Source organism: Numida meleagris, chromosome Z (assembly GCF_002078875.1).
Source record: "Numida meleagris isolate 19003 breed g44 Domestic line chromosome Z, NumMel1.0, whole genome shotgun sequence".
In the NCBI taxonomy this organism is placed as follows: domain Eukaryota; kingdom Metazoa; phylum Chordata; class Aves; order Galliformes; family Numididae; genus Numida; species Numida meleagris.
In genome coordinates, this window is record NC_034438.1 from 63817332 (window position 1) to 63840005 (window position 22674).

Consider the following 22674-nt stretch of genomic DNA (forward strand, 5'->3'; position numbering starts at 1 on the left):
TGCCACAGAAAAGGGTCTATTACTAAGATGTTAGACAGTAATCACCAAATGTTATGTGAGCTCTGCTCATAGGAAAACATTCGTAGTTTTAAGCTCTGTTTGACTGAATAAAAAACAGAGAATCCCTTTAGACTCTTCCAAAATATTCTCAGACAATGTCACCAGCAGCTTTTGTTTACAAATGTGAAATTTGTTGAATATTCAGATTCATCTGAAATATGCATAGCATCTTGCATCGTAACTTAAAAATCTGTCTAGGCAGTTAGAGAGAGAATGCTACTCTAGCCATGAGGTTCGGATGTAAAACACTATAGAAGAATAATTTCTGATTATCATAAAAATACTGTTTTTTTAGTGAAGAATTTTTTTTGCTGTCTGTGTCATCTATAGAGGAATAATATAAATGAAGTCTGCATTGCTTCCATCTAGGCATTGTTTAATGCAGCCCTGCATAATCAGATTTCAGAAACACTGCATTTTTTTGGTAATATATCCCAGTCATTTGTCAAATTTTCACTGAGAAACATCAGTAAAGCTGCTTAGAGGAGTATTCAAACATAGAGCTTAATTCCAGAAAAAATGCTTAAGTCCTTTTCATTTAAGAGACACCATAGTTGTGAAAGTATTTCACTAAGACAGATTTTTTGTTAAAAAATAGAATAGAAACTGCACAGATAAATTGCAGGAAAAAATCATTAATGTATGCATTAATCTTTCTGCTTCAAACCAATTGGAAAAAAAAACAACACCAAACCATCATGGGAAAATCCAAGTTCTCAGATCTTCTTGTGAGAAGTAGATACAAAAATGGAAGGCTACTGTCTTGCTTCAAGTGATGGGTACAGACAAAGACACAGATATCCTTTGCTCTGTTCTGGATTCCGCAATGATTTATCATGCTCAGTGTATATAAAAATTTGAACAGAGATAGATTTTAACAGGACATGTTTTGGTTTACTTATTTGTAATGTTTCTTATTTTGGGGACATAGCCAGAAAGGAAAGGATATCAAGTGACTTGGTATTTTCTTCCTCCCGTCTCCTTTCTGTTACTCCTGCTTTTTGAATGCCAGGTCCAATAATTCACTGCAAGGATAAAAAAAAGAAGGAGAATTCAACATGGAAGGAAAGGTGACAGTAATAAGGGCATCCAATCACATTTATGAAAAACACTCAGCTTCTAAAGACTTGTCAAAATAGTTACTAATGTAACAAGAACAATCATAACCAAAGCATCTGCTGTTTGTATACTGATGCTGGCAGGACCCTTTTAGCACAAGAAAGGTAAGACTGTATATACAGGAGTCCATAATCTTTACATTCAGATATCCGTGTCTGGGAAGGTGCCATTTATAAATGTTGTTTGTTAGCTTGACAGTCAAAACAAATCTTATTCTCCATGAGAGTAGGAAAGCACCGGCACAGCTGCCCAGAGAAGCTGTGGGTTCCCCATCCCTGGAGGCACTCAGGGCCAGGCTGGGTGGGGTCCAGGGTAGCCTGATCTGGTGGGGGGCAGCCTGCCCATGGCAGAGCGATTGGAGCTGGTGGGCTCTACGGTCTCTTCCAATCCAAGTCATTCTATGATTAAGAGTAAAACCTGCACAGTAGTAAGATGCTTATATGTGATAACACTCAGGATTAAACAAGATTATCTCTTTAATTCTAGGTCTGCTTTTGAGGCTCCATGATAACCTATGAACTTTTATGTGCAGATCCAAGATCAGTATGATTCCCTGATATATGTCCATATAGAACATTTATCTTCAGTCTTAGTTACTCCATACAGTGAACCATGAGCATGTTTTTTTTTAAATGCAGTCAATTATTATCAAACATATGAAGGAATGAACCTATTCAGTTCATGATTTCAAGAGATGATTGTTTACAAAAGCATGTAAACATAATAGATTACACATATTCAAACTTCAGTCCCTCAGTTTTCCTTTATAAATATCAAAGTTTTCATAAGATTATACTGGACTCAGTTATACACACACACATTGTCTATCTATCTATCTATCTATCTATCTATCTATCTATCTATCTATCTATCTATGTTACTTATTTTTTCCCCTCTGGGGCTGTAACAAGTCTAGACATCTGTTTCAAAAATGCAGTATCAGAATGAGATATGTAGGTTGCTTCACAAACTTCTTAATGTATCTAAGAGCAGTTTTTATTCTACTGTTTTAATTATCCTAATCTTCACAGGCACTTTAATACAACACAGCAAAAGTAAAAATCAAAACACCTTCCTTAAAAAAAGTCTTTTCCATTTATTTAACTGTTCTAGGAGAAATAGGGCACTTACAATGAAGAGAGAGCATGCCATCACTGTAATGGCAGGAGAATATAGGCTAAAGCAGGAGTCACTATGCGTACAAAAACAAGGACTTCTGAATACAGGTCAGCGTATTAAATCAGGAGGAGGCAAGGTCCCCTTATCACAGCAGGCTCTGTCAGCCAAGGAGTCAGTCAGCTTGTAATTGTGGGAGGTTTTCTGTAATGTGAGCTCAGAGACTTACTTGCATGAAAGCAGCCAGCTCAGAGGCACAAACGACTGTCAAAATTTTATCCACTGCAAATATCTAATATATAGATAGATATATAGCTAAAATAGCCCAGTTCTTCAATTTGCCAGGATGGAGTCAAGGGAAATGATGATTCGCCACAGCCAGCTTCCTGAATGGCAGAAACAAAGATGGCTTCCCCATTTCTGATTAGTTCACTAGGTAATAGAGCACTTCATCTTTATGCTGTTCATCTCTTTAATTTCTAATCAATCTCAGTGGGATGAAATGCAGTCTAGGAATCTGTTGGGATATAGTAAGCACAGGAGCAAAACCAATACCTTCTTGTCAAAGACTTGAAATTGCTTGAATAATAACTACAATAAAAACAACAACAATAACGACTTGTTCTATGCATGCAGAACGCATTCTGAATGTGATGGAAAAAATGGAAAAATGGCCAATTGCAATTAGCAAACCAGACACATTTCTAGAGACCAGGCATTACACTTCTGTGCTGATGACACCTGCGCAGAGGGTTCAAGGGCAGAACAGAGAATCCTGCACCTTTTATAGAATTGAATACCTGCTTGAAGTTGATAATGTGCATTACTGAAAGGACAAAAGAAAGATTGAGGCATTCAGTCTTTTAAAAAAATCCTAATCTCTGTCAATGATTCTATGATTCTTGAGATTCTATGATTCCATGTTAAAGTACAAACCCTAACATTGTGGGTTTCTTCTTTTAAGCATTACTTAACATTACAGCTGGGAAATAATGGTTACTAATGGCTCACCGATACCAGTCATATTTCATTGTCCATTGAAGAATTTCAGTCTCATTGGATAAGCACAGATATTCTTGCATAATCCAAACTAGATCCAGAATTGAAATCAGTAGCCATGTGTTCTTCTTTTCCTGGAGAGGAAAAGCTGAAAATAGAGGAGCTAAAAAGATCGTACTTATAGTTTCATTAGTAAAAATCCATTTAATCTCTCTGTGATCTCCCCATCTATAAAATAAGTATGACAATTTATTTCACGTAAGTGCAATGAAAGTGAACCTTAAAAGTATTCAGATGGTGACAAGGACTAGAGAGGTTTTCACCTGTGTTCACGTGAGACATGCTGTCACACTGGCCATTTATCCCTTCTCACTGTGGAAGTGCTATCTCTTCTATCAGATAAAGATACAATTTCAGCAATTTGTTTAAATGACGAACAGCATATTCACTTAGCCAATGAAGATCATAGTCTCTTACAGCACTGAGTGCTGTCAATTCTTATTGCCCCTTAACTCACCGGGGATACTGAGCATCAGCCAGGGCCAGGTCTGAAGAAATTAAGAGTTAATTGCTCCAGAAGTTTTTTTTTTAATTAGATGATTTTCAGTGGAGGGAGAAAGTACTAGTAGGCAGATATCATCTATTTGACTAATATTTGATCAAAGATGGCATTTTTTCTCTCAGAGGACATGCCAATAGAGCAAAGGTTAAGCTACACTGCAGTACTATAGCTGAAAGGGATTAGCCTCTTCTCCAACTCTTGCCTCAAATTGGCATTAATAGAAACTTAAAAAGAAATTATACCCATACTTTCTTCCTAGTCTGTAATTTGTTAAGCAAAATTTTTGCATTATTTTAAGAAAAAGATAAAACAAAACCAGGCCAAACAGCATAGGCAGAATGGAAGCTTTCCATGAGAAGCTCTCCATGACTGGAAAAGGGGAAACACATAACACTTGTTTCTGGAGAGAGTAAAAAAGAGCACCCCAGCAACTACAGACTGGTCAGCCTCACCTCTCTGCATGCTAAGATTAAGGAGCAGATCTGACCGGAAATTACATTAAGGCATATGGAAGTTAGAGAGGTGACTGGGGACAGCCAAGAGGGCTTCACAAAGGGCAAATCATGTCTGACTAATGTGGTGACATTTTATGACAGTCTGAGCATTGATGTACAAAAGAGCAACAGATGCAACCTACCTTGACTTGTATAAAGAAGATCTCCACAGAATCTTACAATTGTTAGGGTTGGAAAAGACCTCCAAGGTCACCAATCTAACCATCACCCCATCCTCACCAGGCCTACTGAGGCATGTACCTCCTCAGAAGTTTCTGTTCCAGGTAGGGAACAAACAGCAGGAATCTCATGTGTGAGCCCAGCAGACAAAACTCAAGAATTAAGACAATGCTAGGGCTTTATCCCTAGATAATAGCCCAGAGCAGAGCAGGAGGGCTGGAGGAGGGCTGCTGCCCATGAGGTTCTGTGCTGGTGCAGCTCCTGAATAATGGGCCCTGTGGCACAGAGTAATGTTGGAGCAGTGCTTGGGAAGCTGCAGCCTGTGGGAAGCCCACACAAGATCAGTTCCAGAAGGATGGCATCCATGGGAGGTACACACGTGGAGCAGGGGCAGCAAGTGACCATGGAGTGGCAGAGATGATGTGTTATAGACTGACTGCAGCCCCAATCCCCTGTTCCCCTGTGCTGTTTGGGAGGAGAAGGTAGAAGAGGTTCATTGGGCAGAAGATGGTTTTAATTGGCTTTTAGTTTTTATTGTTCTTCTGCTAGTAGTACATAATAAATTACATTAATCTCCCCACACTGAGTCTGTTTTGCCATAACTGGTGAGCGATCATAGAATCATAGAATCACTAAGGTTGGAAAAGACCTCCAAGATCATCCAGTCCAACAGTCCACCTATCACCAGCATTTCCCACTGAACTGTGTCCCTCAGTACAAAATCTAAATGTTTCTTGAACACCTCCAGGGTTGGTGACTCCACCGTCTCCCTGGGCAGCTCATTCCAGCACCTGACCACTCTTTTGGAGAAGTATTTCCTAATAACCAACCTGAATCTCCCCTGGCACAACTTGAGACCATTCCCTCTAGTCCTATTGCTAGTTTCATGGGAGAAGAGGCCAACCTCCACCTCACCACAACCTTCTTTCAGGTAGCTGTAGAGATCAATAAGGTCTTCCCTGAGCCTTCTCTCCTCTACACCAAACAATCCCAGTTCCCTCAGCTGTTCCCCCTTAGATTTGTGCTCCATACTCCTCACCAGCTTCATTGCCCTTCTCTGAAGGCACTACCGGGCCTCAGTGTCTTGCAGTGAGGGGCCAAAAACTGAACACAGTACTTGAGGTGTGGCCTCACCAGTGCTGAGTACAGAGGGACAATTACTTCCCTGCTCCCACTGGCAACACTATTTCTGATACAAGCCAGGTTCCACTGGCCTTCTTGGCCACCTGAGCACACTGTTGGCTCACATTCAGCTGAGCATCAACCAGTACCCCCAGGTTCATTTTCTCTGCACAGCCTTCCAGCCACTCTGCCCCAAGCCTGTAGCATTGCCTGGGGTTGTTGTGGGCAAAGTGCAGGACCTGGCACTTGGTCTTGTTGAACCTCATCCCACTGGCCTCAGCCCAGCAGTCCAGCCTGTCCAGACTCCTCTGAAGGGCCTTCCCACCCCAAGGCAGATCGACACTTCCCCCAACTTGGTGTAATCTGCAAATTTACTGAGGGTGCGCTCAATGTCCTCATCCAAGTCATCAGTAGAATCATACAGAACCATAGAATCACCAAGGTTGGAAAAGACCTACAAGGTCATCCAGTCCAACCATCCACCTATCACCAACAGTTCTCACTAATCCACGTCCCTCAACACAACATCTAAACACTCCTTGAAAACCACCAGGGTTGATGACTCCACCACCTCCCTGGGCAGCCCATTCTAGCACCTGACCACTCTTTGGAAAAGTAGTATTTCCTGCTGTCCAGCCTGAATCTCCCCTGGCACAAATTAAGGCCATTCCCTCTCGTCCTATCACTACTTACATGAGAGAGGAGGCCAACCTCCAGCTCACTGCAACCTCCCTTCAGGTAGTTATAGAGAGCGATAAGGTCTCCCCTGAGCCTCCTCTTCTCCAGACTGAACAATCCTGGCTCCCTCTGTCACTCCCTGTCAAACCTGTGCTCCAGACCCCTCACCAGCTTTGGTGCCCTTCTCTGGACACGCTCCAGGGCCTCAGTGTCCTTCTTGCAGTGAGGCCCAAAATTGAACACAGTAAGTAATAAAGATATTGAAGAGGACAGGCCTCAGTACCGACCCCTGGGGAACACCACTCATGACAGGTTGCCAGCTGGATTTAGCTCCATTCAACAGCACTCTCTGGGCTCGGTGCTCCAGCCAGCTCCTTACCCAGCAAAGAGTGTACCTGTCCAAGCCATGAGCTGCCAGCTTCTCCAGGAGTGTACTGTAGGAGACAGTGTCGAAAGTTTTGCTGAAGTCCAGGATCTTTCCGTTCTCATCTCTACCTTTGAGTCCTTTTTCATTGTATCTTCTACTTCTGTTGTTTTGAGGAGGGAGGGTGAGAAGCTATTACTGGAGGTTGGACTTGATGATCTCTAGAGGTTCCTTCCAACCCCTACAGTTCTGTGATTATCATTGGAGAGAAACCATCAAAATATCACATAGTCAGCCATGGTTTCTTTATGCAAGCATCTTTGATTCTACTAGAGAAAGCTCATGCACTTCATTCTCACAGCAAAGAACTCTTGCAATATGCTCCTGTCTTCTTCTCTGCTTACATCAGTCCTCAGGATCACAGCAGATACACATGCATATATTATTTAAAGTGAAGAAATGTATGTTTCTCCATACACTATTTTTTAAATAATTTTTTCCTCATTGGTTCTGAGGTTAAAGTTTTAATGACAAAACTGAAATAGAGAGCGCATTTTTTCCCACTTCCTTCTTTGCGAACACTCACCTGGAAACTAATCTTTTTTTTCTGCATTTTATACCTTGTCTATAGAATAAACTTTCTGTGGCAGCATTTGCTTCCCAGTTGGCATATCCTTCAAAGCAGGGACCAGGATGGCCTAGCTACCAGATTAAGTTCCCTGAAGAACATCCCCAGCACAGGAAGGAAATACTAGCAATTGTTTGGGCAAGAAACTGATTCTTTATAGGAAAGTCTGGCGTAAAAGAAGAAAATAATATCAATTTCTAACCTCAGAAAGTATGTTTATATTAAAATGCAGTATCCGTCTGTGAAGAAAGCTTCCCCTTGCTCTTTATACTGGTGTTTCTAATACAAGCTGTTCTCTAGCAAGCTGCTATCCATTAAATAGTTGTAATGGTTGCTATAAACCACCAGGTGTTCCTACTATCAAACTAAAAACTCAGACACCCAAACTCACTACAGTGCAAGACTATCTTCCTCCTTCCCACATCACTAGTAACAGCAGCGATGCATCAGCAGTTGCTGCATGCTGAGATGAGCACAAAGCTAATGAGGTCACAGTGAGTGGCTTGGTGCCATGACAACTTCCCTGCAAAGCCTGTTCCTGTATATGTATCTAGGCTTGCAGAAAAGCAGTAGGCATGGTGTGTTCTGGTATCCTCCTAGCACCGCCACTGGCCTTTTTATGTTCTGCAGTAAAGTATTTATCTTCTGTTTGTCTCAGCTTTGCTGTGCAGCTTTGGCTTTTGTTAAAGGAAGTTATTTGAACCGATCAATGTGAGGCAATTTACTATGGAATAAATAACAGTGGTTCAATTTAATTAATTTTTCCATTGTTCATAAAAAAAATGCAACAGATATCCAATATTGTAGTTTTGCAATCTATTTTTCTTTTGAAGCCAAGATTTTCAGAATGGCAGTGCCTCAGTTGTAGACTACATTGTCTACAATGCCATGTTAAACATGAATTCCTATCTTATCCATGAAAAGGTGAAAAACCAGCTAGATCTTAATGCTGAGAAGCAGTCCAAAGGAATGTTTCAGGTATATAATGATAACAGACCATATCAGCCCACTGACATTCGCACCTTCCATCCTGAAGTTTCAATTTTGCTTTGTTTGTGCATAGTGTTGCACTTTCGTGTTCTCAATTATAATACGAGTTTCTGCAGTCTACGGAAGTATGGGACCGGTTAAGTTATAGCCTGAACCAGTGACTGAGCACCTGGTGAAGAGGTGTAGCCAGCCCTGGGAGCACAGGTGGAAGCAAATCACCTGTGCCATTGGAAGGGTGGATCCTGGCTCCACCCCTCCCTAACTTCATTTAAGGGCTGGCAGCCACATAGGAAGTATCTCTATCTGGAGACTGCCTCCTTGGAGAGCTCCTTTGTGAACTCTGATCCTCAGAAAGGGGTAAGCAATTACTTCCTTGTTGTCAGATTGCAATCTCTGTCTTTTCTGGGTGATCCGAAACTTGTTTAAAGCAGTTATACCTGCTATTGCCTATCCTTACAACTGGCAAACAAAATAACATTTTACTGTATGACAGATCACTGAGGCATAATATTAAGACATGAATACCTCTTCTGTTTCTATTTCTCTGGTGCTGGAGGATGAAGCTGCTGCACTGAAGGCTTGTGCTGAAGATCAGTCTTCTGTTTGAATGCTGAACCTTCAACTCCCACCCAAATCTTGTTCACAGTGCAGTTTCTGCTAGCTTAGCTTTCATCTTGGATGCTGATCCAGGTGGCCCTAGGTTCCTTACTGAAGTGTTATTAATTAATAGCTGCTGCATTATTAAATAGTGCATAATCCTGTGCTGGTTACTGATACCTGACATCAGCACACAGTATACTAATTGCAGTAATCCCGTACTCTGAACAACACCTGAAACTGTGCTAGCATAACAACTTGCGGCAATGACAGAGAAGTGATTGGGCCCTGATTTCACTGCTGTTTCTGGTCAGAGGGAAAAGGCTTTTACCTATCTCTAGCTTCAGCTAGTGCTGCTGGATTTCATTCTCCTACCAGGCACTACTACGAAGACCATGGCCATAACCTCTCAGTCCTCTCCTTGTAGGCACTCTGGTGCTGTTAGGTGCCCCTCGACTCGAGGCTGGAACATTGCTAGCCCGACAGCCTCATCTTCCAGGGTGAGCACTCCAGCCCCACTGCCCCAGTGGTGCCTCCTGAGCTTGCTCTGGTTAGTTGATGTTTGTCCTGATATGGGAGCTCAAAGCTGTACCTGGCTGTGGTCTGCCAGGTACTGAGCAGAGGGGATAGTCCCTGCCCTCACTCTGGTCTTTTGTCCTTGCTTGGTTCTGTCAGATCTTTGTTAGCCAACTACTCTCCCTGTACTGGTCCCTCTGGTATCAGCCTTGCTCTTGCACGTATTGACTGCTCCCCCAGTTTGCTGTCATCTGCAGATGTCACACTTTACTGCCTTCATTCTGAGCTTTGGTGAATATGTTGAACAGTGCATGTCCCATGCTGAACCCTAACTGTTGCCACCTTGTAGGCACAACTCAGTCTCAACCACCTTTAAGCCTCCCTCTAGTTGTCCATCAGCTCACTGTCCTGTTTTGGAGAAAGCAATACCAAGTGACCGTGATTAGTAGTCATTTCCTTCTTGCCAGTGGAGGTATTTAGCTTGCATGCAGAAATCAGTGCCTATGTCTAGTAAATACAACCACAATTCTATATATTATTTTAGCATGTGTTTGACTGTAACCATCCTGCTGTAGACTGCAGCTTTCGTAGGACTCTACAAGTAAATGTGCTGGCAGATTGCTCTTTGACTTGACCGACTTCTTCATGTTTGTGCCACAAGGAACATCCACAGCTGAAAGCACAGCACCTGTTTCTATTTTGTAGGTGTACACATGTAAGAACAACTGCACACTAAGAGAGAACTTATGTTATGTGTGAGATTGTATGTGACACAGAAAATAAGGAGTCATTTACTGCTTAACAAAGAGTATGGTAGCATCTCTCTAACTAGTGCTAAAACAACACCAGAGGAAAAAAAAACAAGACACATTCATTTGGACTTTTTCCTGTAATACTGTTCTATATCATTTATATATATGGAGAACGATACCACCAACATGAAAACTAGTAATATTTCAGATAAACTGGATGTCAGCAGTTTTCCTAGGGAGCACCCCCCAGACATCCTGCAGTGCAACCTGTTGGATTACAGTTTGCTTCCAGGGAGTAGAGAAAATGAATCTGACAATCCTAGACAGAGCTGGGTCAGACCTTTTTGGTTGGTATTGCTTACAGGTATTTCCTCCCCAGCACAGTTTGACCTACTTTCCCTCCCTTAGATTATATAAAAATTTCTGACAAAATACAGAGATACTAATGTGAAAGCCTGGAGGGCAGACTGTGTATCTCCTGCTACTACAGGCAGGGCATGGGCTTTCTGGTGTCTCTGTATGTTTGTATCCGGCACTTTCAGCATGCTGATTGCCAACAGCAGTCAGTCCATTTCTGTTAGGGTACAGATACAAAACAGTGGCAGTTCCCCCATCCTTGTAGTTACTGTAACCAGTGACTCTGCCATCATCTAAAATCATCAAAAGGCAAAAAATATTTTTTCCTTTCTGTTTTGACTATTGCAGTGCTCGTTACCACATATCCTAAGAATGACCACGAAAATAGCAAGAGCTATATGAGGTCAGGCTATATTTGGATAAGCAGCATTCAATCCACGAGATCATTTGCAGTCCTTTACGGTTTGGATGGTATTTGCGTGTATGGGTGTGGCTGCACAAGCACTGACGGGAAACTCAGGCTCTGTGAATGACCACGGAGGGTGAGACAGCCCCGCCGTGCTCCCTCTGCCCCCTGCAGGAAGGATCGGCAGATGGATGTCTGCCACTGCTCTGCTCCAGCCTCGGACAGGAGTGGGATCAGAGGCACATTCCACTTCCTCGAACAAGGAATTCCTTTCCATTCTTTGATGTTCCCACACAGCCATGAAGTCCAAGTTGCATTCAAGCCCTTTTGGATTCCAGTAATTCATTTTAGCATCTGAACTTGCTAAATCATCACATCAGTACACTTTCTCTGCCACGTGCTATTGACTTCACTGCTGCTGTTGCAGCTCTCTCAAGTGATGAATCTTTCTCTGCAGCCCGGGAAGTAGAAAATCAATTCCTTAGTCCAAAACAGATTTAATTTGTTGTGACTTCAGTGAGCACTGCTGGTGCATATGGTTTGTATGGTGCAAAGTCTTGTTCACCAGATCAAAGCTGCACGGTAGTAATAACTTAGAATGTTTCTGTGAAGGACAGAGGGGAAGCGGTGATGAATATTTTCTTTGTAATATACCACAGCTGTCAGCTTTACGCATTTGTGTTTGAGTGTGTGCATGGGCAGTTTGTAATTGTGTGGACAAGCTGTTGCTGCATGAGGTTTCAGGTACCTGTCCCATCTGGCCTTTCAGATTCAATAGTTGCGCGCAAATTGTAATGTTTTAATTCAAATGGTAGATTTCTTGAAATGTTTTACTTACAGTTTTAATTTTTTTTTCCAGTAGAATAAATGTCTTACCAGTCAACCAGTTCAAAGAAGGCAAAAATGATTTGAAAAAGGAGCCCTAGGTCACATAAAGAAATAAAATCTATTGACAAAATAGGTGCCTGAATAAGCAAAAGAAAAGCAGAAATACTTAATGACAGATTCTACCCATGCTGAATTTGATCCAACCCCACTGTTTTCAGTGGAGTCAGAACCACTGATCTGGCAGGGCTGGACAAGCAGTTTCCCTACTTGCTGGGAAGATAGACTAGATTAAGTGTTAAAGGACGCAGGCCCCTAGCTTTCTGTCAACGGTTTACTGGCGTTCGGCCCAGTTCCGTGACAAATGGGACAGGGGACCCATGGGCCCACACCCGTGGAAAAGGGAAAAAGGGTAGGGAGACAGGCCTGAGAACAAAACAGCGCAACAATCTGAGGAGAAACAAACTAATTTACTAAATAAGATATCAGAATGCAAAATAACACAATATGACACAATATAATTACAATTTGAGAGAGAGTGTCCAAAATTAAAGTATGCCTTACTCCAATACCAGTGGTGAGACGGCTGGGGAGCGAGATGCTGCTGGGACAAGAGATGTGCGGAAAGAGACAAGATGGAGGAACAGGTCTCGTGATATGCAAGTTTTTATCTTTCCCTCTGACCAGAAAACGGTAACAGGGTTGCAAAGTCCTCTGGGGAATGTAGTAGTTCTTCTCTTCTGAGAACCAGGTACATACACTACATGATGTTATGATGTGGAATACCAATAACCAAAAATCATAAACCATGACACTTTCCTGCTGTGCACATGCACTGTTGCACCTATGTTTATTTGCCCCAAATCTCATCAGTACTTTACTATTTTCATGAAATAGTGTTCATTTTCTGGAGTGCTATTTATGTCATGAGTAAGTACAACTGAAATGTTACTGTTAGATTTTTATGTTTTTCCTTTTTAGATACAGACAATGGATCTCCATCTTGGGAGTTGCAGTTTATTTCTGTTTCTACTGAACAGGCTTCTTTGGGTTGACATAAAATTGCATTAAATCTGTATGTAACACTTTTCAAGACATACAGAATTACTGCTTTTCTATCTGTCTATCTACCTCTGTTTTTTGAGAACAGATTTTATACTACCTTTCCCTTGTGCATTAATTTCCAGATATAAAAACAAGGCATGCATTTACTAAGAAACATCTGTTTAGCACAGATGTTTACTTCTCCTCTGGCCCAACTGAATGGTGAGCTGAAAGAATTACTGCAGGCAAAAGGAAAAGGGAGAAGACTGGAGCTGAGCAGAAGTGGTTTTGTTGTGGTTGTTGGTCAGAAAATGCAAATTTTGTATTTTTAACTATTTTTGTAACACTGTTTCTGCAGAATGGGGGGAAAAAAGGAACTGGAAGAAATACTTCCAGCATTCCATCAGCTGAACACAGAAAGAAGTGTGGATTGGTTTGGCAAAATCCTCTTGAACAGAACCAGGCAGCGTGCATAACTCTTCTGACCACAGCTAAAAACATTTTCCTGCAGTTCGTAACTTTCCCCTGTAGGACCTACCCTCTTATAAAGGGATTCCATTCCTTCATTTTGTAATGTTACAGACATTTTGCGTGGCTTTTAGTTGCTTCTTCTGGGAATCATAGATTTGCTCAAGAATCTTTCAGACCTTTTCCATAACAGATCCTAATCACTTTGGTGAAAGCGGCCTCACTCACTCGTGCCCTCTGGAAGCCTCTGCCCTTCTGTTTTAATTGAGAGGCTACAAAAAGAAGGTTGGAAATACTCAGTGTTTTGTGGTTGATTTCATCTTCAAGAGCTGATTTTGCAATTTGTAAGGCCGTGGATGTCCAAGCTTTTGGCTTGCCTGGGGCACATTCAGTCAAGAGGAATTGCCTTGGGCCGTGTATATGTAGAATGCTCCGAAAGTAATGTCTCCTATTTCCATGGAAACTACAACCAATACAAAGAGCACAAGAACACTATTTGGTAGAGCAAATTCTCAGCCACAAAACACTATTTTTCAGCACAGTCACCATCATTAGCAGTGCATTTTCACTGGTGATGAACAAGAGCCTGCATGCTGCGCACATAACAGTCTGTACCAGCTTAGGTGGCCCACTGTCAACATTACTGAAGCACACCTCCCGTGGTCTCACTGTGCTCATGTTCACTGTTTGGTCTCCATAAACTTTCAGCAAGTGTTGATGAATTCAGAGCCACAAAAATGATCAAAGGTATGGAACACCTCTGCTATGAGGACAGGCTGAAAGAGCTGGGGCTGTTTAGCCTGTAGAAGAGAAGGCTCCACGGTGACCTGATAGCAGCCTTTCAATATCTAAAGAGGATCTACAGGAAAGAAGGGTACAGACTCTTTAGAAGGGTCTGTTGTGCTATAACAAGGGGAAATGGTTTCAAGCTTAAAGAGGGTAGATTTAGCTTAGATATAAGGAAGAAGTCTTTTACAGTGAAGGTGGTGAGGCTCCGGAACAGGTTGCCCAGAGATGTGGTGGATGCCCTGTCCCTGGAGAATTTCAAGGCAAGGCTGGATCAAGCCCTGGGCTACCTGATCTAGCTGAGGATGTCCCTGTTCATTGCAGGGTAGTTGGACCAGATGGCCTTCAGAGGTCCCATCTGTCACATGGCAACAAAATGTAATGGGATACTGTTGGGAATGTTCTGTGTCTACTGCCGTGCCACCAACATCTGCCTCTGATGTTGTGGGCCAACATCACAAAATAAGAGGCATTACTTTCGGAACACCCATTGAAAAATACATAATATAGTTAATGTATATAAATAAAACATTTTAATATTTAATATCTTTTAATAAAAAAGAGGGCAGCAAAACCACAGAATGAGTGGGATATGTGACCCTGTTTTTGTGAAACTAGTGCCTCAGTCTGGTTCCGTGGTAGTAACTGCAATTCTTAGTGAGCTCTCAAGGTGTCTGGAGATTTTGATGAGATTTTACTCCTCCTGTGCTTCATCCTTGAAAACAGCTCTTCACAAATGTACATACTGCTGAAAGGAATGACATGAATAAGGTGTGACTGGAAAGCGAGGGCTTATAAAAGTCTAGTAAAAAGCCATGATCAGATTTTTGAGTTGAATATCTGATTCCAGCTCTATATGTTCCATTGGAAAATTTGCAAGCAATGTATTTATGTTGACTGAAAATGGAGTTGCAAATAGACCAGAAAAATGATGATTTTGTTTGCAATCTTGAGACTTATTCTCAAATTCCTGTATTATAAAAAATAGTACAGCTGCATATTTTTCACTGATCACAGGACTGTGTTTAGCCAGTGTATGAAAATGCATAAACTTATTTGCCATCACTTGAGCTGGCACTGCACTGTGCTCTCCCTATGCCCTGACTTCAGCCCACATAGGATTAGCAGCTGCACTGCTGCCATGATGGTGAGGGGGAAGCGAGGGACTGCTCTGTGAGCTGTGTTGGCTGCATGCGCCTGTGGGCTGCGAGTTCAACATGCATGTGTAAGGCTGTTATGGCTCATTATTTGAATCTGAGTCAATAAAGTTTAAGTGATTCAGTAGTGATCTTCAACCAAAAAAAAAAAAAAAAAAAAAAAGAAATTCAGCAAAAAGGAGGCAGTTGTCAGAAGTATTATATCAAGGCACTGTATTTATGTCTAAGAAATCAGAACATTGAAAGAAAAGTAGAGAAAATGAGTAGATGGAATTCAGAATCAACTGAGGCAAGAACAATATCAATGAGTACATTCACCATGACAACAACTGACAGTGAGGACAAGGCCTTGCATTATGGAAAATGTAGATGAGTTTGTGGAGTTAACTTGGAATTAATGGAACAAAGCTTTCAACAGGAAGAGCTGATGGAGTCTTTAGCAAAATACATTCTTTTATAAAGCTCTTCTGAACTGACTCATCCACTCTTCATCTTTGATTTGCACTTAGTTGCAGCATGTGGGAGATAGGTTGGACACTGGGTGGAAGGAGGCATAGAGAAAAGATTAAAAGACATTAGCATAAACAAGGGTTTTTTTAAAGGTTCTGTTTGTTTTTTTTTAATGAAGTATCAGCAGCTCTTCAGTATTTTACATCAAGATAGTTATATTCTGGTGCATCAGCATTTAGTTCCTTTCACTAAGTCTTGGGGATCACAATTACCAGTTGGTCACAAATGGTGTTCTGAGAGTTGGATATGGCTCCTTTCTTTCAAGCTGAATACCAGTAATACTGATGAGAGTGTTCTCTGTGTAACTATACCTCCTGCTTTCATTTTTTTTCCCTTTCATGCAGCCCTCCTATCTCTGAGTTTAACATCAAATGGGATAAACAATGGGAGACTGGCACTGTAGTGAGTACAGATTTCAAATATTTGTTTCCAAAGTGAACATAATGTTAAGGACAGTAAGTCATTAGGAACCAAAACAGATAAACATGAAAGCTTATGATAAGGGACTCTATTATTGAAGTCCACGGACTAGAGAGGGGACAAAAGTGCTACTCACTCCTCAATTTATGGGGGAATAGGTGCAATGAGATGCTTGTAGAAAGAGAGGGTGGAATGTCATCTGAAAACCCCTATAAATGGATGCACTGCAACTAACAGAGAAAATAAGAAAATGTATGCATGAGGATATATAAAGTCTCCTAGATAGAGTGAGTGGCCAGGAGGGTTGCCTTCAGACAAACAAGATTATTGAAACAGCCAGGGAAAGATCAAAGTGTTTCTTCTGACTTTGCTTTCTCTGGAAGGCAAAATCCAGTGTTTTGCACTTGCCACTGAATTTCCTCCCTGAACCAGATGCCATCCCACTGAATGTGCTGCTCTTAGGGTGAACTGTTTGCAAGAGGAACCTCTTGTATTATCTCACCCTCCTGTGCTTCTTCCTATAAAACACTTATCTTTATTCCTCATAAAGAAGCTTGCTAGTGGCATATAGTTTCAAAGATGACACTTTGTCTTTCTTGAGAGAAAAGGTTTCTCTGTTTTTTTATCAAAGATCCATTTGCTCTTTTTTGCTAACTGAAATTTATCATTATTATTATTATGGCTTTTATATTTGTATTTAATTTTATTATTATTACAGCTGCTGCTGCTACAACTACTACTGCTTTTACTACAAGAAAACAGTAGTGGATTGTGTTGCCAGCTGAGCAAAATAATATTTACCAAACTCAGGAAGTCTTTTCAGGACATTATGTGGTAGACTCTAGAGCCCTTTTTATGCGCTCATATTTCCTTTCATCTTAGAGCTAGCTTAGCACTTATCTTCAGGATGCTACAGAAAATGCAAGTCTGGGATGCCTGTTGGGCTCTGGGTGAACAGTTCACATCTCCTGCTAAGCACTAGCATAGCTGTGAGCTTTTCGTAACCCCTGTTCTTCCCTGTGCTCCAAACGATGGTTTTCTTGAGTATTAAATAATGAAATCACGACACACATTTAAATTCTGCTTCCACCCCGTGCTGCAGTGCAGAGCAGGACCTTCCCAGCTGGCAGGGCTAAAGGGCAGGAGGATTTCCAGGAGATTGGAAGCACAGACCTTGGACAGCTGACCCATGGGCAGTCAGGAGCCTGCAGTGGATGTGGGGCTGGACGCTGGGGGAGATCTCAGTGCTCAGCAGGGCTTTGGGGAGACATCACGGGGGGGATAAAGTGCAGTGCTGAAGTGAGCAGGCAGAGTGCAGCAGCTAAACTGAATACCTTGTGTCACTGAAGGATATTTCAGGAATGCATAGGCATGTAGAGCTCTTCCTTCTTTTCCCATTGCCACTTAAGTGAGATCTTTCTCCTGTGCATGCCTATTCTGGTGCTGATTCCTGGTTACACAGATTTGATCCAGCAAACAGATACCATTGCAGTTCTTTATTTTTAATATACGTATGTACATACTGTTCTACATACTACAATCTCTGTACTCTGATTGCTTTTTAACTGACACAGAGAAAGACAGAAATCTCTTAATCCCTTCACCTACAGTGGGCTGGGAGTGCAGATACCAATAATTCTGTGAAGAAAATTCAACAACTTACATAAAGAACAATAAAAATGAAGTGAAGGCTGAGTAAGAGGCTGTCTCGCTCCAATTATTGGAGGAGGTGGTTTGATATATATATATCAAATCTTCCTAGAGGAAGATTAAGGCAGCAAACAAGGGCAAATGCTGTCCAGTGATGTATTACAAATTCTAAGCTACTAAGGAATGTGGGGAAGATGGGGAAGTTAGCGATAGTAAAGAAAGAAATTCTAGCAGTTTACAGAGCTGGGATAGTCACCACCACAGGATCCAGCGATGTCTTGTTGGTCCATGGGGAGGCAGCAGGTCAGCCAGCGATGTCTTGTTGACCGGCACGGCTGCAGTTTGGCGGAGGGAGTACCCATTCTTCCTTGGAACTCTTTGGGTTTTTATCCTCTCCAGGGGCAGCAGCTGGTTGTCAGGAGCACTCCTGCCTACCCCACTTATCAGGGACATCGTGCCCTGTTCGTCATGGTGACGGTAGGTGTCGGGGTGCCCACATTTTGTTCATCAGGAGGAACAGCACGTCTGTCCTCTTACTGCTGTCCTCATGGTAATCAACCATTAACTTCAAAAGCTTGTTGAGCAGGTCATGCCTTGGATGGGTGCTGCTGAACAAGCTTTGAGCCAAGCATTGTTCCAGCTTCTCATGTCTTGGATGGGTGCTGCTGAACAAGCTTTGAACCAAGCATTGTTCCCGCTTCTCACAGAGGCTTGAAGAGAAGTGAGCCTGCATTGAGTGATCTATCTGCAGGCAAGAGAAACGCAACTGCCCAGTCTCCTCAGGCTTGAGCTGATCTAGGCTCTTTACTGTAAAAAAATACACTCCAAATTCCTTGCTGAGTCCTGTGGGTGGGAGATTCCCTGCTGGAGCAGGTAGATAGGGTTAAGTCAATTTTCCTGAAATTAAGATTAGTGAAAACATGGGGCTGCTGCTGAAGGAGATATGTGTCCTGGTAACAGAGGACACTGAGTAGGTGGAGTTACAGAATGCCTTCTTTCCTTCGGTCTTTATTGTTAAAACTGGCTCTCAGGAATCCCAGACCCTGGAGAAAGAATCTGCAGAAAGAAGTAATTCCTCTCAGTTGAGGATCTGATCAGAAATCATCAAGGCAAACTTGACATACGCAAATCCATGGGACCCAATGGGATTTACCTATGGGAGGCTGTGGAGAACAGGGGAGATGACTGAGGACTGGAGGAAAGCCATTGTCACTTCGGTCTTCAAAAATTGTGAGAAGGACGACCTGGGAAACTACAAGCCAGTCAGCCTCACCTCTGTCCCTGGGATGGTGATGGAACAGCTTATCCTGGATATCATCTCCAAGCAAGTGGAAGAAAAGAAGGTTATCAGGAGTAGTCAACGTGGGTTCACCCATGGGAGCTCACACTTAATCAGTCTGGTAGCGTTCTATGTCATGATGGCTGGGTAGATGAGTTGTCTGCCTTGACTTCAGCAAGGCTTTTGACATTGTTTCCTACAACATCCTCATAGGTAAGCTTAGGAAGTGTGTGATAAATGGGTGGACAGTGAGGTGGATTGAGAACTGCCTGACTAGCAGAGCTCAGAGGGTGGTGATCAGTGACACAGGGTCTAGCTGGAGGCTTGTAACAAGCACTGTTGCCCAGGGGTTAGTACTGGATCAAGTCTTATTCAACATCTTAATCAATGTCCTGGATGAAAGGATAGAGTCCGCCCTCAGCATTCCGGGGTAGTGTATGACAGACCAGAAGACTGTGCTGTTGTTCAGTGAGACAAGAACAGGCTGAGAGTTGGACAGAGAGAAAGCTGATTAGGTTCAACAATGGCAAGTGTAGAGTCCTATGCACGGGGAAGAGTAACTGCACACATCAGTACAGGTTAGGGGCTGATTTGCTGGAAATGAGCTCTGCAGAGAAGGACCTGGGTGTCCTAGTGGACAACAGGGTACGCATGAGCCAGCACTGTGCCCTTGTGGCCGAGAAGGGCAATGGTATCCTGAGGTGCATTAAAAGGAGCGTGACCAGCAGGTTGACAAGGGTGATCCTCTCCTCTCCTCTGCCCTGGTCAGGCCTCATTTTGAACAGTGTGTTCAGTTCTGGGCTCTCCAGCTCGATAAAGACAGGGATTTTTTAGAGAGAGTCCGGCAGAGGGCCACAAAGATGATGAGGGGCCTGGAGCATCTCCCTTATGAGGAAAGGCCGAGACACTTGGAACACTTCAGTCTGGCGAAGAGAAGGCTGAGAGGGGATTTTATCAGTATTTAAAAATATTTAACAAGAAGGTGTCAAGAGTTTGGAGCCATGCTTTTTTCGGTGGTGCCCACTGTCAGAGAAATGGGCAATGGACACAGACTGGAACACAGGAATTTCCATATGAACATGATGTCATGGTTTTGTAATTTTCGGTTATTGGTATTCCACATCATAACATCATGTAGTGAATGTACCTGGTTCTCGGAAGAGGAGGACTACTACATTCCCCAAGGTACTTTGCTCCTCTGTTACCATTTCCGGCCAGAGGGAAAAGATAAAAACTTGCAGATCATAAGAGCTCGTCCCTTTTTCTGCCGTCTCTCGTCTCGGCAGCACCTCGCTCTCCAGCCATCTTATCGTCGGTAGTAGAGTAAGGCCTACCTTGATTTTGGGACATTCTCTCTCTCTGTATTGGATTTATCAGCTTAAATTGTAATTATATTGTATTATAGTGTGTTGTTTTGCATTCTGATATCTTATTCAGTAAATTAGTTTATTTCTCCTCAGATTGTTGCCACTGTTCTTTGCTCTCAGGGCCATCTCCTTACCCTTTTTTCCCTTTTCCCTTTTCCCGGGGCGTGGGCCCGTGGGTCCCCCGTCCCATTTGTCACGGAGCCGGGCCGAACGCCCGTAAACCGCTGACCCATGAGGAAAAACCTCTTCACTTTGAGGGTTACAAAGCACTGGAACAAGCTTGAGGTTGTGGTGTTTCCTTCTCCAGATGTTCAAAACCCACCTGAATGCTTTCCTCTGCAACCTACTTTAGCAGGGGGATTGGACTAGATGATCTACAGAAGTCCCTTCCAAACCCCTAAGGTTCAGTGATTGTGTGGAAGAGTCTGATGCTTGTCTTTTTCAGCAGTGCTTGCTGGTCTCTGAGTGATTGTAGGTTTCTAATCAGGAGGGAGAAATTCCTGCTATTTGCTTTATATTCTCTGACCCACACTGTTGGCACGCGACAAGAGTCAAAATAAGACCAGATTGGTTCACATCATTCATCTGTTGATCCAACAGGCTTTTGAGAAGTATCTCCACAATGGTTAGAGATAAAACCACAGCAGAAGAGAGGGGAGGGACCTCACTATGTCAGAGTGGAGGAAAGAGTCAGAGGGTATTTAAGCAGAGAGCCTGTTTTTTTTCCCCTCATTTCATTGTAACGGTAGGGTCCAGTTAGTCTGGAGTTTACAGCTAATGGTGTATTGGGGCAGATGTAAACACCAGCTCAGCTGCAGGACAGAAACCTACAATTCTTGCTCCTGATTTCAGACCAGGAAGGTCACTTCATGCCATTTATTCTTTTTAGACAAAAAGCAGCTTGAGGTTTGGTTCCAACAGTGCTCAGCATTGTATAGACATATATCTTAAAATAATATAGTAAAAACCACTGCAGGGAAATAGTCTGGAGAGACCAAGACCAGCTTATGTCCTAATTTTTCTATCAGGTAAACTTGCTCTATTCTGCAGCATTACACTGGTGCTAACTCAGTCAGTACCTGGATTAAATTACATTTCGTAAGGAATGAAGCGTCAGTAAAGCTGGATACCCTCTCACTGCTTATTACCAGAAGTAGAAGCACCTTTTTAAATTATACACACTAGCTATCACTGACTAAAATTGTAAATCTGAATTGCTCTGAGCTTTTAATATTGAATCAAGCACTGCTTAGCAACTAGAAATTTTCCTTTAGACCAAGAGAACAGAATTAGGGAAATACATAAGTCACATCAAGACAATTCAGTAACAAGTAATTCAGAAAACTTATTATTGGAGCAAACAAGTGAAGATTCCTTTGAGGAGGAGGAATGTAATTAGCTAAGAGTATAATCAGCAAGGACTGAAAAATGCAGTAAACAAGCAAATCCACCAAGCAAGAAATGTGTGAGGACACGGACAAGAGCATGCAGGAGTTAAGGTGTAGCTGCAAATAACTGCAAGGTAAATTAAATGTAGGTAAGCTGGCTTTGGAAACAGAAAGAGCTGAAACAAAAAGCTATCGTTAGGGCACATGCTGGGGATCATCCACCTGGGACAGCCAAATGCAGACTGAAGTCAGCGGGCAACAGAGGGATGTATGCTGGATGAGTGCACTGGAAGACAAATTGGAGAGAGGAGAGAAGAGAGGGAAGGCAATAAAGAGAGGAGTCTGTGGTCAAATAAAATGCTTTTCTTTGGAGTAGGTGTTTACATGGGGTCCTTGACAATTGAGCCAATTGAAGGTCAGCCTGGAAGGACCATAATCTAGCATAAGCAGCGCCAGCAAGCTGATGTGAAGTTAAATTACTTATTACAATTAAGAATTTTCACACTCAGTGGACTAGAGGTGAATCATACATAACACTCTTTGGTCTGGAACATGTGGCTACCCAAGTCTCAGGCTACAGGGCATGCATGAGCTTTCTGTTAAGTGTCTGATGGCAGCAGCGCGTGCGCCTCAGTGTGGGAGGTACAACTAAGCTGAAGTGAAGAGCCTGGTGACAGAGCTTCAGGAGGAGGTGGGGAGGCTGAGAGCCATCAGGTAGTCAGAGAAGACTGACTGGTGGAATCACCCTCTGCAGTCTCTCAGTCAGATGTATCAGCTAGCCACGGCAGAAGAAACGAAGGGCCCCCTACCCTCCTGCTACCAGAAAGAAGGAAGAGATGT

The 22674-nt window shown here is 42.6% G+C and overlaps 1 protein-coding gene and 1 long non-coding RNA gene across 3 annotated transcripts in view; one reads left to right on the forward strand and one right to left on the reverse strand.

The window, feature by feature from the left end:
* Positions 933-20196, reverse strand: LOC110389688. Its single transcript, XR_002433338.1, has 4 exons — positions 18057-20196; positions 6726-11544; positions 3307-3442; positions 933-1085 (listed from the first exon to the last, which is right to left on the reverse strand). It is a non-coding gene; the product is annotated as an uncharacterized LOC110389688 (long non-coding RNA).
* Positions 8590-22674, forward strand: part of LOC110389686 (nascent polypeptide-associated complex subunit alpha, muscle-specific form-like) — a 39138-nt gene continuing 25053 nt past the window's right edge. The window contains exon 1 of one of the 2 annotated variants that reach the window (XM_021380529.1): positions 8590-8669. The gene's annotated coding sequence lies outside the window, so the exon portion shown is untranslated. The remainder of the gene's footprint in view (positions 8670-22674) is intronic. The other variant, XM_021380531.1, reaches the window with a different exon arrangement.